The sequence below is a fragment of the Mus caroli genome, unplaced genomic scaffold (genome assembly GCF_978045245.1).
Source record: "Mus caroli unplaced genomic scaffold, Mus_caroli_1 scaffold_6, whole genome shotgun sequence".
Classification (NCBI taxonomy): domain Eukaryota; kingdom Metazoa; phylum Chordata; class Mammalia; order Rodentia; family Muridae; genus Mus; species Mus caroli.
The window spans coordinates 129,612,683-129,630,256 of record NW_028227261.1 but is presented as its reverse complement, the minus strand read 5'-3'; the positions used below and the strand labels follow the sequence as shown (position 1 = coordinate 129,630,256).

General features: G+C 41.0%; 1 protein-coding gene across 1 annotated transcript in view; it reads left to right on the top strand.

Moving 5' to 3' along the window:
• Positions 1 to 17,254: 17,254 nt before the first annotated feature.
• Positions 17,255 to 17,574, top strand: part of Gpr63 (G protein-coupled receptor 63) — a 47,757-nt gene continuing 47,437 nt past the window's right edge. Inside the window, exon 1 of the mRNA XM_029476826.2 lies at positions 17,255 to 17,443. The gene's annotated coding sequence lies outside the window, so the exon portion shown is untranslated. The remainder of the gene's footprint in view (positions 17,444 to 17,574) is intronic.

The following is a 17,574-nucleotide window of genomic DNA, read 5'->3' as shown; positions in this document are numbered from 1 at the left end:
AGCAACAGAAATCAAACCAGAAAGCTGAAGTGTACTGTACTCAGTTTCTTAGCCTATTCACTTAACAGTGAATCTTTAGCCTTTCCAATGTCTTTAGAAATTGGTTAGAAATAAAATTTAAAAATAATTGCATAACTGATCAGAAAAATATATTAGAATTTATTTAATGAATTCAGTTTTTATTTAGCAGTATTCCATATTAAATGCAGGGTGTTGGCTATGTTAGGCAAACTACTGAGCTCCATCCCCAACTTTAATTTATTCTTTTGAGCATCATTTTTATGGTGATAGTCACTGTACTTAGGTGTACATAGTTTCTTTTCTTATAAAATATCTATAACTATAGCATTACTTAGGACAAAATGTGAACACTGTTTTGTGATTCTTAGTATATATTCCAACTTTTTTTTTTCTAGAAAATTTGTTCTAGTTCATCGGTAAAAGTCCATTTTCTTATTATGAGGATTCCTAAGTGGTGTCTTCAAAGATGCTTTGTAGTTTGCAAAGATTGAATATAGCCATTGTCTGAGTCTGGAGAGATGGTTCATCAGTAAAGGGTGTATGCTGTTCTAGTGAATGAGTTGGGTCCCAGTACCCATGTCAGACAGTTCACAACTGCCTGTAACTCCATCTCCAGGGCATCTGATACCTTCTTCTGACCTCCAAGGACACCTGAACTCACATGCACATGTGCATACACTGAGACATATGCATATGCATAACTAAAGTAATAAAAAAAAACTTTTTAAATTGCCAGTTTTAAAATTTACATTTCTTTGGATACTAATAAGTTTTGACACACATTTCTACAAATATCTTTTATTTCCTTTTCTTATGGGGTTTTCGTGTTTCTTTAACATACTGTATAACTTTGTCATCAATATTCTGTTAGTCCATTCTATTAAAGATACATACATACATATGTATTTCTAAACTAAGGATGTAGGTCTTTGTGTGTGTGTGTGTGTGTGTGTGTGTGTGTAATATTTGTGGAAATGGAGTTGTATCTTTCCCAGATTTGCCTCAGCCTCTCAAGTAGCTTAAATTTCAGGCATGTAAGATGGTACTTGTATGAAGTATATTTTATTCTATTTTCATGTCCTTGTGTAACATTCTTGTTAATTCCTTAAGAGCAAAGTCATGTGTTCATTTCTTTAAAGCCTTTAAAGGTCTTTGAAGTGGCACAAAGTGTCTCTTTGCCACATCGACTCTGCATTTAGTCTTATCTTCTGCACTTGATACCATGACTGCAGATGAAAGCTTTCCTCTTTAGAAGGCAGTCATCTTTTTTTCCTTCCTTGATTTTTCTCCTGTAATACTCAGGGCAGTGCTTTATACAAACCAGGTGCCCAATGAAAGTTTGTTGTATTAAATGAAACTCACTGTAATTGAATTTTCAAAGATGATAGAGTCCTATTGCCTTGCAATGGCTAGCATGGAATAACTGACAAAATAAGTTGCCCATTGCAGGAATAATAATAATAAAAAAAACTCATGATGAATTTCCCCTCATAACCAAAGTACTTTGTTTTTCTGCTTTTGTTTTTTGTTTTGTTTTTTTTTCCATAGACGGTAGAGATTTATATAATAGTTTGGTTGAAGTTTGTCATTCATGAGCTTTTTCAAAGCTATAACCTTGAGCCTATATAATTAAATTTTACTGGAAGAAATAGATCAGAAAAAGCACTTTAAGTGACACAGTTATAAAAAAAAGAGAAATATAAGCCAGACAGGGCCTCTTAATCATAACTTCTAATAGGATTAAAAATATGAAAACAATAACTAAATAACAAAACATCCAGGAACGTTGAGTTAAATTTACCAGGAGTGAATTTCAGTGAAGTAAGCTTGTTTTATTGGTACCTGGGTCCCTGAGGGATACATAATAAAGAGATAAACACAACCCATAAATTGTCTAGGACATGTGAAACAGCTGACTACTGCCCAAGAATACAGATAGAACATACTCCAATTAAAAATCTCAGGCTTCCTGATTTTCTTTGAGGAGTTGAGTTGATATTCTCCTTTACTCAGGATTTGCATATCCAGCTAGGTGCTCTACCCACTGGGCTATATCTAAAGCCCCAATACACTGTTTTTAAAGAGACTTTATATGAATGTAGTTCTAAATGGTGAGTCAAAAGTAGAGATTGATGGTATTAGTAGGTGTTGATTAATATGTTGTAGAATAACTTGTTTTCTGATTCCATTGGTTTAACAAGGAGTCTCCGAGTATATGGTTGTAGTCACTCATCAGTGCTGTCAGAATCCACACCCTGAGGCCTGTACCCTTGGAAAATGATTTCAGAGCAAGAAGAGCCTCTGAAACTTGGAAGCCAAAAAAGAAGGACACCTTTATGTAGGATGTGCTATTTTTAAGCTTTGAAGTTCAAAGTGCACAGCTTCAGCAGGAAGCAGAAGGTGTCTGGAATCAGGAGGCCTTGTTCTGCCAAGATGATGAAAGACTTCTTACCTTGAGTCAGGGATAAGGTAGGGCCTGTTCAGGTAGGTTCTGTCTCACCAGATGGCTTCACTCTCAGAAGCAAACTCTTTCTTGAGAGGTAGAACAGGAAACAAGTGGAGCAATTCCCCCTGATTTGGGGGAGATCTCAATGGAAAGGGCACTTTCCCCAGCAAATATCCAATCCACTGGGGCAGGTAGGTATTACAGAAATAATGGCAAAGGGCTCCTGGGCATAAGAGTATGCTAATGAAAAGAGGATAATTATGATGAAAGCATAAATATTACACTAGGATACTTAAAGAAAAACATTAACACTGGAATGCCCTTTCTGGTATTCTATTCAAACTCCAAATGTTGGAGTCTGGTGCAGCAGTTTAATTAGTCAAACCATCCCAGTTCATTGAAGGCAGAGCCAAGATTAGATTAGCATCAGAGTCTTCTCTTCTGTAATCTTCTTGCTCTCTAATAATTCCTACCAACCCAAGATCTTGTCTCTAAGCTTTGATCACAAGTGTTTCTTTTAGTTACATATTTAAAAAATTTTATGTAATTAAAATATTTTATTAAGGTGTTATACACAACATTATTGAAAGAAAGAAAGAAACAAACAAAAGGCTATGGATCTACAGGAAGCAAAACATCAGGTCTCAGTCCAGGTTTTTCCTGCCCCTGCCACACTCCGCAAACTCAGTCACACCAGCTTTTTGCGTGCTTTCTTTTGTTTCTTTTGATCTTTATTGCAAAATAAAATACGGATATACTTATTTCTTGATTTTTGATTTTACATTTTACTTATGTATAGGGGGTGGTTCTGATGCTAAGGTCCTGTTCTCTAATTGGCTCTTGATCTGTCAGTAAAGAGAGCCATGGGCTAATTGCTGGGTGGAAGATTCAGGCAGGACTTCCAGGTCCCTAGAGGAAAAGGAAATGTAAGAGTTCACCATGCTTTGGAGAGAGGAGAACTGGGCAACCATGTGAGATCTCAAAATGAAGAGTGCCACATAGGCTGCTCATACAGATAGGTGCTCAAGGTAGTTTAACACCTGAAGTTTAGGGCAGGTGAAAGAGACTTGAGATAAGAAACTGATAAGGGCAGGCTTTTCCAGATGAGAGATAGTAGTACCCAGCAATTGTTCCAAGAAGGCAAGTAGAAGAGGAACAAACTAAGTGTATGTATCTTTTGTATGAGAATTCCAGGGAAGCTGAGATGGGGTTGGTAGCTCAGTCACCTCCTGAAGTAAAGGCAGGAAGAGCTTAAAACTATATGCTACACTTATAAACTTGATAGAGAATTTAGTTCATCCAATCACCAATACTCTCTTTTTAAAATCTTCTCACAAAATTCATTATTATTTATTATCCCCATTTTTTTCCATTTCCATGAAGAACAATTAGGGCAATTAGGGCTGGCCAACCAGGGCTGAGAAATCAGCAGTGATTAAGAAGAGACCAGTATCAATGACTTGAATTCTTTCTGGAATATTTCCTCAGGGTCAGCACAGAGAAGCTATCTATGGTCGAGTGGATCAAAGGTACATCACATACTGGCAGCTGAACTTGGTAATGTGTAAGAGACACCCAGGTGGAACTTGTTTTGAAGGCATAAATGAATCAGAAGACTAGCTGAGGCTTGGTGCTATTTGGCAGGGATAGAGACCATAAAGAGGGCCCAGAAGAGACTGTTAGTGAAGGTGCACCCCAGTTGCTATGAAGATCTGGGCATTTTGTAGATGCTAGCACCATGAAATGACCACCAAGGAGAGAAGTAGCTGTAGAGTGGAGCTGGCCTGACTCTGTGAGATAAACTGTGTGTATTTCAGATGGTAAAGCTCCACTTGGAGTTGTTCAAAGGCCCTGTGGCACCCAGAAGATGGTGAGTGAATCCCAAACATTTGATACTGAGTTATTTATAATGATGGAATTTGGTCTTGCTTGTGACTGTGTCCTAATTCTTCTTGCATTAAAAAAAAAAAAAAACTAACTTTTTTTTTATTTTACTAGAGTCCATAGTTGAGAAATTTTAGATGTATTAAAGAGAGTAAATTTTTAACTACTGGGGATTTTAAACTTTGGAATATGATTTATATTGTGATATTGATATAACAGCTTAAAGATAATAAGCAAGAAAAAGTTATGATTTAATAGTGATGTCTTTATGTGTCAAGAAGATAAAAGTTCAAATGTACTGGCTAGTTTTATGTCAACTTGAAACAAGCTAACATCATTTCGGAAGAGGAAATTTCATCTGAGGGTATGCAGCCATCAGCTTAGCCTGTGGGACGTCTTATTGAATAATAATAGTTAACATCATTAATGCCTTCTTCTTTGTATTATGACTTGCTAAATTTAACCAGGGCTATTTGTGTGAACATGGGTTTGGAGCATAGCTGGAAAAAAAAGTCTGTCCCTACTGTAATATAATCCAGTAGCTAAGATGACCAGTCTTATGCAGGCCCATTGAAAGCTGAAGGCACTCAGCAGCTTTGAGATCATGAATGCATTGGCTGGGTCATACTCAAAAAATGACCCTTCCCTGACCTTCATCCTATCCTCCAGTCCTTATATATTCCTTTTGCTCCATATTTTACAATGTATTCTGAGCCTTAGAGGGGGTGGTACAAATGTCTTACTTAGGGCTGAGTACTTTGAGAACCTTATACAGCCATGAGTCTATGCATTCACCATTTTGTTCAATGAAAAGAAAGTCTCACTGATTAAAGTTGGGTGTAGTACTTGCTTACAAAGGAATTTTTGACATCATGCTAATTTATCTAAGTAACAGTATTCAGTTACTCTTTAGGGCTTATAATGTCTTTGAATGGAATTTTTATCAGGTTTACAGTAATAGACATAGATCTATGCCTGTGAAGAGAACCTTAACAAATAGTTATGGAAAACAAGATGTGTCCATGTAAGAGAATGAAACTAGATCCTGTTTTCTTACCCTGAACAAAACATTATCCAACAGATTAGATGGTCCAACTTAACCTGAAACACTGAAATGGCTGCAGTAGAGGAATTTTAATCCAGCAACATGGCTGTTCTGCAGGAATCACATCCTAAGATTTGATCCAGCAAGAATGCAAACACATCTTGATCATTACAGAATGATCTGGCTGGAATGCAGGCATGCTCTTTGTACACAACTTTAATTCCTAACAATGAAGGTAAGGTTAGAAGAAAGCAACCATGTTTCAAAGTGACATCTAAGTGAGGGGCAGTCAAAGTGGTGAATCAGAAAGAGATTTGACAGGATGAGTGTGAGATAGGATATGTCCAACTCTCATGAGAACAGACAGGAAAGAGAGGCAACTTAAGAGAACAATGCAGGGAGAGAGAATAAGCTAGACACAGATGGTGGTGGTGGTGGTGGTGGTGGTGTAGTATGTCTTTTACCAAGACAGTTGTATAAATACAGGTTGCAGAGAGAACGAGCTAGATACAGGTGAAGACAGAATGAGCCAGAGAATAAGAAGGAGCCAGAGGATTAGAATATATTGCTAAAGTTAGTATGATGCCCAACAGAGCAATGCAGACAGAGGTCAAAAGAAGCTAGATGGAATCACTCAGCTTGGAAGATTAGATTGTATGGAGGCTATAAGCTTCTTGGCCTAGGCCTAGGGATAGTTAGAACAGAGAAAGAAATAGTCTGGGTTCACCTGAAACCATGTAAAACACAGCTTGGGCAGAATCTCATCCCATAATGTAAGGAAATAAAAGCAACACTTCCAGGCTACAAGACAAAGACTGAGGATGTTTTTAGCCAATCCTAAACCACTAATCACAAATACTGATAATATAGCTTTGTCTTTAGATAATAATAGGCTTTGAATGTGCATATAAAAGACTTCTAAAACTTTCAGGTAATTTGAATAAAAATGGTCCTCATAGGCTCATATGCTTGAATGCTTAGTCATTAAGGAGTAGACCTATTTGAGGATTAGAATGGATTAGGAGGTGTGGCCTTGTTGAAAGAGGTTTTTCACTATTGGTGAGCTTTGAGGTTTCAAAATCCCAAGCTAGGCTCAGTCTCTTTTTCTGTCTGTTTCTGTCTCTCTACTTGACAGCCTGGAGATTAGGCTATAGCTCTCAGCTACTTCTCTAGCACCATGCCTGTTACTCATGCCAACCTGCTTCCAGCCATGATGATAATGGTCTACCCTCTGAAACCATAAGCAAGTATCCAGTTTAATGCGTCTTCTTATAAGAGTTGCCATGGTCATGTTGTCTCTTTACAATAATAGACACTGACAGAAATAGGAGTTGGTACCAGGAAGTAGGTTATTGCTATGATGGGTCTGACCATACTGCTTGTCAGAGGAATATGGAAGATTCTGAGAGTTTGCATTAGAAAAAGTGTTTGAACACTTTAGGCAGGCCTTCGCAGACCATAGTAATAGGCGCGTGGATAGCAGTGCAGAGGCCAATGTGTGCTATGGGAGCCCAGATCAAGAGGTTTGAGAGAAGAAGAACACAAGCAGCTTGTATAGAAACCAAATATCTTGTTACACTTTGGCAAAGAATGTGACTGGCTTTTGGCCGTGGCTAAACTGAAGACTTTGGGGGATAATTTCTTTGGCAGAGGAAGTTTTAAGACAGCCTAATATTAACGCTGCAGTGAAGTTATTAGTAATTAGTCTTATGCAGATCTACAATGAAAAGGAGTTAGCACACAAAAAGAAATACAAAAATGTACAGTTTAAGGAGAAAAGGAGCACTAGGAAATGTAATGTTTGAGTCAATTTTAGTGCTCCAGGAGATAAAAGGCTTAAAGAAAGCTAAACCTAAAGAGAATAATGGAGTGGTACCTTCAAGGTAAAAATATGCTCCCAACTTATGACAAGGAATTGAAGGCTCAAAGGAAACCATCAACAATAAAAAGCTCACGGAAACACAAATCAAATCAAGAAGGGGTCCAGGTTCCAGCCCCAGCAAACAGAAGAAAGTGGCAGCTTCAGTCACATGGTTTTGGCTTTACCATCAAGAAAGATACAGGAGAGGGGTTATGGAAACTTTCTCTGTGGTTGAAGAATGCCAGTGAAGCTAGGAGTGTGACAGGGGTGTCCCAGCATAAAAGCCCAGAGAGGTCATTGTGTGAAGTTGGGAAGAGGGAACCTGGTTTGCTTTGAAGACTCCAAGATGGAGGAGATACCAGAGTTGTGGGATACATGTTAAGGAGTCCTACTAACAGGGAGTAGAACCAGTCCAAAAGAGAGAGATGGGTTGCAGTCAACATATTTGAAAGGAATTGAAAATCTGAAGAGTGCTGTGACATCAGACACAGAGATACAGAATTTGGAATTTGCCTTGCTCAGTTTTGGTCTTTCATTGGTCAATACTTCCTTGCTATGTTTCTTTCCTCCCTTTTGAAATGGTAATATATATTCTGCACCATTGTATGTTAGAAGTGTATGATCTGCTTTTTGATTTTTGATTTTACAGGGGATTATAGTTAAGAGATTGCCTTCAGTCTCAGAACACTTTGGACTTTTAAACAGTGTTATGACTGTGATAGACAATAGGGGCTTTTGTAGTTGGACTTAATGCTATAATGGACAGGGAGTGGAATATGGTGGTTTGATTAGGCTCATATATTTGAATGCTTAGTCACCATGGAATAGAATTTTTGATAGGATTAGAAAGGTTAGAATATATGCCACCTTGAGGTTTTAATAACTCTTTCAGGAGGTCAAGTTTTGCTTTGTTTGCTTACCTGTGGATCAGGATATAGCTCTCAGCTCTTTTCTGAGACCATGCCTGCTTTGTGTGCTACCATGCTTCTAGCCATGATAATAATGAACTACTGTGGTGGTTTGATGGAAACGGCTCCCATAGACTGATGTATTTGAGTGCTTGGCCATAGGGAGTGGCATTATTAGGAGGTATGGCCTTGTTCGGTAGGCATGGCATTGTTGGAGGAAGTATATCATTGTGTGAGGTCATATATGCTCAAGCTATACCCAGTGTGGCACATAATCACCTTCCACTGCCTGAAGATCAAGATGTAGAACTCTCATCTTCTTCTCTAGCACCATGTCTGCCTGGATGCTGCCATGCTTCCCACCATGATGATAATGGATGAAACCTCAAACTGTAAGCCAGCCCCAATGAAATGGTTTTTTTTTTTTTTTAAATAAGAGTTGTCTTGGTTATGGTATCTCTTCACAGTAATGAAATCCTAACTAAGGCAACTACTCTCTGTAACTGAAAGCAAGTCCCGAGTAAATACTTTTCTTTATAAGAGTTGCTGCGGTCTTAGTGTTTCTTCATAGCAATAGAAACCCTAAGACAGCCTCAAAATTTCTTATAAAGGTATTATACAACCAGTCTTAGCCTAATATGTGTTTATCACAGTCCTATTAACACATACAAAAAGGTTGACAAAAGGTTATGCCAACATGAAATAGATATTATTAAAAGTTATTTTTATCATTTATTTATCTGCATATGTGTATCTGTGCATGTATGTGAAAGTGCTTCACTTCAAGAGGCCAGACGAGGGTGATGGACTCCCTTGAGATGGAGGCAAGGTGGTTATGAGCTACCCACTTTCTTCTTGTGGATATTACCTTTAACAAATAGTTCTGGAAAAACTGAATGCCTATCTGTGGGTGCTGAGATCCCAACTCTGGTTCTCTGCAGGAGCAAGTACTCTTATTACTGTACTACACAACTAACCCCTGAAATGGAGATTTTAAAAATGGTTGTGTGTAAACTGTACAGAATGAGAACCTTCCATTTATTTACCCCCTCCCCCTCATGCATGCCAGCTTCAAAACTTAAAAATTATTTTCTCATCTATTTTCTTTCCACTATTTTTCAGAAATATACATTCTCCAGTATGCTCTTATGATGACATTTTTGCTTAGGATATAACTGACATGAAATTATTATATCTAACACAATAATCCATTTATCATATCTAATACATTGTCCTTGGTGTAAGTTTTTTTGATTGTTTCAAAGACTCCTTTCACAGGTGGTTTCTGTAAGTGAGGGCACAGTGGAACCAGCAAACCAGAGCATGCCGTGAGTAGAAAAGAAGGTTACTGGAGATCAAACTTTCAAACCTATCTTTCTAGGAGACAGAGAGAAAGAAATTACAAAAAGTAAGTGAATCTTATATGACACTCAGCAGGGTGGGGGTCTTTGAGATGGTACAGTCTGGTAAGATTGACAGGGCACTAGATACCCTTGCCCAAGGCAGTTGACCTTTGTGTTAGATGAAGGGAGGTTACCTTTAAAAGAAAGGCTTTTGTTTTTCTTTTATTGCATATTTTCTTCATTTACATTTCAAATGTTATCCCTTTCCAGGTCTCCCCTCCAGGACCCCTATCCCATCCTCCCTCCCCCTGCCTCTATGAGGGTGCTCCCTCTCCCACTCCCTTCTTCCCACCCTGGCATTCTTCTACACTGGGGCAACGGACCTCCTTAGGCACAAGGGCCTCTCCTCCCACATATGCGGCCGGAGCCGTGGGTCCCTGCATGTGTACTCTTTGGTTGGTGGTCTGTCCCCGGAGCTCTGGGGGATCTGGCCAGTTGACACTGTTGCTCCCCCCACAAGACTGCAAACCCCCTCAGCTCCTCCAGTCCCATCTCCAACTCCTCCATGGGGTACCCCGTGCTCAGTCCAATGGTTGGCTTCGAGCATTCACCTCTGTATTTGTCAGGCTCTGACAGAGCCTCTCAGGAGGCAGCAATATCAGGCTCCTGTCAGCAAGCACTTCCCCGCATCCACAATAGTGTCCAGGTTTGGTGACTGTATGTGGGATGCAGTCTCTGGATGGCTTTTCCTTCAGTTCTCTCCATACTTCCTCCTGTGAGAATTTAGTTTCCCCTGCTAAGAAGCGCTGAAGCATTGATTGAGGAAACCCAGGCATGCATGCTATGCACAGAGAAAAGGGCCCTGTGCTGAAACCTCATCTATCCACGACTGCTTTTGTTTACTTGTTTGGCTTTGGTTTTGGGTGTTTCATTTGTTTTGCCTCAGAAGAGTCTTCTTCCTCTAATTTCTACACTTTGAAGAAAGATAGGATGGCCAATTGGCTCACACCTGCAAACACATCCTGGCCTAGCCTCAGACTTGCTGAGTCACTTCATCACCACGGGGCCTACTGGAAGAAGAAACTACCCAAATTGTCCTCTTTTCCTGTCTGTCTGACTACCAGGGAATCTGTCTAACTTCCAATCCCTCCGGTTGCTCATAAGAGAACACTGGGTTTTAAATGTTGCATTTAATTATAACTCTTAAATGTCTTTTGATTCTTTTACAGTCTGATTTATTTTATTTATGTCATTGACTTGGTGGGAGAATAATTTTCTTTGTTTCATTCTGCACTTGACTGACTGCCTTGTAGATGTTGTTTGAACTTGACCCTCCCTCCCTCCCTTATACTTCTTGATTAGATGCAGATTCAATTGGTAAGACCCCCCCCCCACATGGACTTTTGATTTTGTCAGTTACAACATACATAAAACTTGTTATTATATTAATTGCAAAAGTTTGAGGAGAAAGAACACTGACCCAAATCATCATAGCCAAATTAAAGAAAGCAATTATTTAAAGCAAGCTTTTTTATTTATTTACATGACCATCTCCCGCTAAGGTGGGGTTCAAAATTCAGAATCAGGCATGGGGAAGATAAAGGCTTTTATAGCTCAGGGGTGGGGAGTTTCCAAATAGAGAATTTGGCACACAAATGGGTGGTGTTACAGAAACAGGACATAACAAGGTAGTCATTATAAGGTAGCCCTAATAACCCTTTGAAACAAAGGTAGGGTTGGTTGTAAGATGGTCACAGTTGCAAAATGGTCATAACAAGTTCCTGAAACAAGGACATTGTTGCTGTTTCCTGGAACAGGCAGTACAGAAACATTTGTAATTAAGGTTACAGATAGTAGCCCAATCCTTGAAAACCAGACATCTAATCATAAAGAGGAATGAATCTAGTTTGTCTTTTTGTAAAACGGTTTTCAAGCCTAAGATGGACACAGGCTGGTTCTGTAAAACTCTGGTGAGCCTTAGCTTACTGGGGACTCCCTGAGTGAACGATACAGAGCAGGAATCAATGCAAAAAGCAAGAGGAATTCATTGTTCCAACATGTTGGGTTGCCCTGCACATGGAGAAAGAACAACTACTCACAGCCTGTCTGGTGAGCCTTTATACAGTTCTCAAAGCAGCAGCCATTAGGCACAATGTGATTGGCAGAACAGTGTGACTTTTAAACTGATTGGTCGATAGGGAATGAGGTAGGTGGCCAACTGTTGTTGCTCTGGGTCGCCCCTACCCAAAGGTGGTTGGTCGGTGGTCAGTCCCTCCTCCCTATGGTCTGAGGAATGTAATTAGCCCCTCCTTTCCAGAGAGGAGGGGATACCTGTGATCTTTATGACCTTTCTCTTCCAGGAGAAGAGGGGTTCAGTGGAATTTTCTAAATTTCCTGAGCTGACCTCTTCAGTTCATCAACTGAACCTCTTGCTTTTTAATTTAGCTTCATTCAAACTCTCTAGGTATGATCAAAATGTAGACAAATTATTTAGCAGACTGTAACATATTGGACTTACATTTTTTAGTCCCTCATTTTCATCATTATATCGCTTTAAAAATATTCAAAGTTATGTTGTTACTATTTCTCCTGAACCAAAGATCAGCTCAGTCTAGATTTACACTGACAAATTTACTAGGCAAAATACTAGTGGTTCTAGATTATGGCCTTTTAGATAAGCTGCATTTGATAGAATTTCTCCTAATTGAATGCAAAGATTGGCTGTATAGGGAAGAGTGGGTTAGTTATTGTGGTGGTTTGAATGAGAAATATTTCTTGTGAGAAGTTGTATCAAAAAGCTGTGAACTTACTGTGAACTATGTATGGGCCAAGGACAGGATGTTCTTCTCGCACGGTGGCCTTTTAGAAAGAAATGCATAAACTATGATAAACAAATTCACTTGAAAGCAAGGGCATAAAGGGAATTTCCTGGCACGTCCTCATTATCTCTGTGGGCAAGACTTCACAAGGCCGAGATGATAAGATGTAACACTAGGTGTATTGCAAACTATACTTGTAGTTGCTTACACTATAAGCGTCACCTCATGTTTTGCTTGCTGTAATAATGAAAGTAAGAAGTGGCTGCTTTGTGCGAGTCTTGTGCACAAAAATCTTGAGTCCTCTGGTTACCTCACTCAGATATTTGCCCTTCCCTTTGATCTGTGGAGACTGAGCCTACCTGGCTGGGGCAAGTCCACAGTCCCTCATAGGCTCATATATTTGAATATGTATCTCCAGTTAGTAGTACCGTTTGGGAGGGTTATAGGATTTTAGGAGGTGCAGCCTTCCTGGAGGAAGTACATCGCTAGGGGTGGAATTTGAGAGTTTACAGCGTTAGCCCACTTCCAGTTTGCCCTATCTGTTCTTGTTCTGAAGTGGACTGTGGACTTTCAGCTTTCTGCTGCAACATGGACTCTTGCTCTGAATCCATAGCCCCCTCTTCACCACCGAAAATTGCTTAAGTTATTTCTGGTTAAGGTGTTTTAGCACAGCAACAGAAAAGTAACTAATACAGTTATGCACATTTAAGAGGAATTAATATTAATACAATTTCCAATAAGCACATCACTATTATATTTAGAAGGGGCAATATGAGTACACACACACACACACACACACATCATGTTAATGTCAGAATCCAAATAGCTAAAATTTAATGAATGATTTTTTTTTAATTATCCAAGGATCCAAAACCACTTGCTTCTTGCTTCTAGACCTCTTCTTGAGGAACTCTTTGGTGGTGTTTTCTTCCCCTCTAACTTGTCCAGAGACTCCTGTGTGCTGATAACTGCCTATAAATTGTACATGCAGAAAGGCACAGAAGAGATTATGGCTTAGGATTCAGGCTGTGCTGCCCACTGAGATAAACCACATGCAGTCTGCACCACCATTGAGAATGTTTCAGGGGCAATGCAGAGCAGAAAGCAGTTAGAAGTCTATCACCTGCCTGCCATGCTCTGTAGCACCACTGCAAATCCAGAAAGATCAGTCAGGATCACTGTGCATATGGAAGAAAGAGCACACATACCATCATGCTCCCCAGGTCTGTGTGGACATCCCGGGGCTCCCAGCCATGGCGATCAGAATCACCGAGGACATTCTGTTTCATTTCTGTCCGGCTTCACTGAGGGTGGGTCCCAGGTGCTACTTTTAGCAAGCTTTCTGGTGATTCTAATGAGTAGTCAGAGCTGAGAAATTTCAATTTATCTACAAATTAGAACAACCATTTGTAGGCCTTACCATGTGTACCTCGCTATGCTGTAAACCTTGGGTACACGTGGAAACTGGTTTCTTTTCCTTCCTTTGAGACAGGGACTTGGCATGTTGCTCCAGCTGTCCTAGAACTCACGATTCTCCTCCATTAGCCCCCTGAGTGCCAGGACAAAAGCAATGTGCCGACTTACCTAGCGAGAAACTGATTTTTGGAAAGACACTCTTTGCTTAATATCTTGCCAGAAAAGTAGTTTCCTATCTAGTCTATTTGGGTTCGGAAACAAGGCTTTTTGAACTTACTTTGAACATGACTGAAAGTAAGACAGCAATTACATCACTCCGAACATACATGATGGGAAGTACTGACAAGTGATATCTAAAAATGAATAAATGTTTTAAAGGAGTACACAGGTTTTTACTTTGTCTAATGAAAACAATAATGATAGAGTCTAGGCATTTAGCTGTGTGGTAGAGCACTTGTTTAGTGCATATACGAGGTGAGACTCCTAATCTGTACTTTGCCTCTAACACAAACAGAGAAAATGATACAGATTTATATGTAGCAAAATGATATTGGGGCTATTAGAGACTTTTTTCTAAGCCATGAAAATCCAGGGCTCTTTTCTATTCCAACAAAAGGCAATACCTTTTCCCCACCAAGGCTTTCCCATTTATGTATGTACTTCGGTGTTTCTTGCCGTTGTATGTCTTTACTTTCTTTAAAAACAAACAAACAAACAAACAAACAAACAAACAAACAAACCCAAAACCAAAACCACTTTCAAGATGATTTCCATCTCTAGCACTTACTTTCAGGCCTATTCTTATCATATGTGTGTGAGCATGTCTGAGTGTGTGCACATGTGTGCATGAGGAGACCAGAGGTCACATCAGGACTCTTAATCATTCCCCACCATACTTTTTAGACAGGTTATCCTATTGAACCTGGAGCTCACCGATTCCTTTAGACTGTCTCACTGACAAGCTCCAGGGGTCCTCCTATTTCTGCTCTCCATTGCTGAGTTCTGGGTTGGTCCTGCCATGACTGGCTAAGAATCGGAATTCATGTACGCATGGCAGGTGTTTTACTGATAGAACCATCTCCCCTCATCATTTGTTTTTACACCAAATTATATGACTCACTGATGCCTTGAGTTTTTTTTTTTTTTTTTTTTTTTGTACTGGAGGGTCATCTCTCCTCAGCTCAATTTACTTTCATGGGGACTGTGGCCACATTCTCCATCACTGCTTCTGTACATTTAGAAGCAGGCACCAACTGAAGCTGAGAACAGCTGTGTGGCCCCAGCAAGTCAGATGTTGACATTTCATTTCTTTATTCCTTAAATGAAAGGGAAGTTTTAGGTTGTTCTAAAGTCTCTTCTAGAGTTATAGATATGATATGTAAGGAATCCTATAACACTTACAAGTGAAAAGAAAAATATGAAATGGTTTAGATCTGTGACAATTAGAAAGTTTCCTATGTGGGAAGAAACAAGTGGAAGTTAACATATTTTAATTTTATTACTTTCTCCATGTGTGTGTGTAGGGGGGTTCATTCATGTTGAGGCTGCTGTGTGGTGGTCAAAGAGCCATTTGAGGGAGTTAGTTTGTCCATCATCCTGCGGACTCAAACTCAGGTCATTGGACTTGGGTGGCAATCAGCTTTACCCACAGAGCTATCTTCCCAGTGGGAAAGCTGGTACTTTGGGTAGGAAAACATCAACTTCTCCATTCTAGCTCTGAAAAGACAGAATAGTTATTAAGTTATAAAAAAGAAGTTAGGCCCTGTGTCCTTGGGACACTGAAATTGTGACTATTTGTGAACCCCATTTTCCCCAGTTAATGACTACACACTTGGAAAGAATCCCTATAGACTGTTATGCAGGAGAATTGATGACCTACAAATAGAAGGCCCAACAATGAGTACAGGTTGGTGTATATGCTGGCAAAGGTGCCATAGGTTAAGGGAAAAGTTAAATAAAATGTCAAGCACAGGGTTCCATTGGCTCAATGCCCCTTGGCCTGCTCACTTGCTGAAGACATCACATGTTAAGGAGGATGGAAGTACACTCGCAGTTACAGTTCTAGCTCCTGCTTAGAGAAAACAGAATCAGTACAAGGGAAACACAGGCAAATGTGGAGAGAAACTGAGTCTTAAAGTCCAGCAGAAAAAAATTTAAAAAGGAAATTTAAAGATTTTTTTTGGGGGGTGGGTGTGACTACATCATTACTAGTCTTTATAAATATGAGCCAATAAATTACACAGCCTTCACAACAGATTTTCTTAAGTCCCTTTGGATTAGGTCCCGGTTATTAGATCCAACCATCCTGACTGCTTTATGATGAATTCTCTTCACTACTGCTGAGCCTTCCTTGTTTCTTTTCCTCCTCCCCTCTTCTCTCCTCCCTTCTCCTCCCTCGCAATTTCTTTTCTCCAAAGCCTGGAGTTTAGTTTCTCTCCATCTGGTAACAAAAATTGCTTCTACCTCTTGCAAGCAGCCGTGTACTCCACAGTGGCCTAAGGGTAAGAACCAAGTTGGTTGAAGCCAGGGCTAAAAGGTGCAAGCTCCTTTGAAGTAGAAAATGTCACTCATACCTTCAGAGTCCTTGGCTGGGATTGATGTTTGAAGCCCAGGCTAGATCATAACCCCTAATTGCCTAACATCTTCCTTTCCATATCTGTTAGAGTGGTCCCACAGGACTGAGAAGCGAGGATTGAAACCAGCAGATACAAGAGCAGCTTTGGATGGATGGTCCCTCGTGCTGGTCTGCTGTGGAGTCAGGAAAACTGTTAGTGCTCTGAGCCTCCTGGGCCCTCCACTCTGCCACAAATGTGGATGATGGTTAGGAAAACAGTATGTGTCATTTATCACTTGGAAGCAACATTTCAAAAGTACCATTACTGAGATTTGATGATGGTATCTTTCCTTCAGGGTCTTCCTGAGTCCAGTTTGGTGATCATGAATGCCAGTGGTTCTAGCAATCGAGGTGGAAGCCACCGGGCAAGTGAGCATGGGTCAAAGCAAGGCATGTCTGCCACTACAGTTCACGACTCCTTCAGCGGTCCAGGTAAGGGTCCAAGCTGGTCTTCAATTTGAAGTGTTCCAGATGAGACCCTCCTCATAGTGTTGGAAATGAAGAAACACCCGGGAGGCTGCACAATCAGCGGAGGGAAGCACGGTCCCATTGGGCGCCGATTTTAGCTCTATGGTAAGTGTGGCCCAGGGATGGGGTGTTAAGATAAAGATCTTAACAGAGGTGTGGGCAGTTCAAGCAAATGTGAGGTTTCCTGAGCTAGCCAGCAGTGGCTACACATCCTTGGTGTAGGGGCTGAGTACTTAACTCCCGTTTTGGGGGGTGGGGTGACCTGGGGACCTGGAGCGAGAGGAGTCTGAGTTTAGACAGCAGAAGACTCCCGGGATCCTGTCTGCGCTGCCCCCTCCCCCTTTCCTTGCCTCCACCCCACTCCTCTCTTCCTTACCTCGCGGCCTAACCAGCAGCGGGCGCCTTTAAGAGCGAGCGCTGGTTAACCGGGGGCGGGAGCCGCCGGCAGCCGGCAAGGCGGAGGCACTGCCGGGCGATGCCCCGACTCTCCGCCGCCGCCTCGGCCTCCTCCTGCGCCGGGGGATCGGAGCTGTGGAGCTGCGGTGCGATGTCCGCAAAGTTCCGGGAGGCAGCGGTCGCCTACTCCTCGCCGTCCCGCCCCGGCGCCTTTTGTGCGAGGTGTGAGCGCTTCCCTGGCAGGCGAGCGCATCCTGGGCGGGCGGGCGGGCGGTCGGACGGGCTGGCTGGTGGCGCGGAGCGCGGCTCTCTCCGGACCCGCGACAGGAAGCGGCTGACTCGGCAGCGGGCGA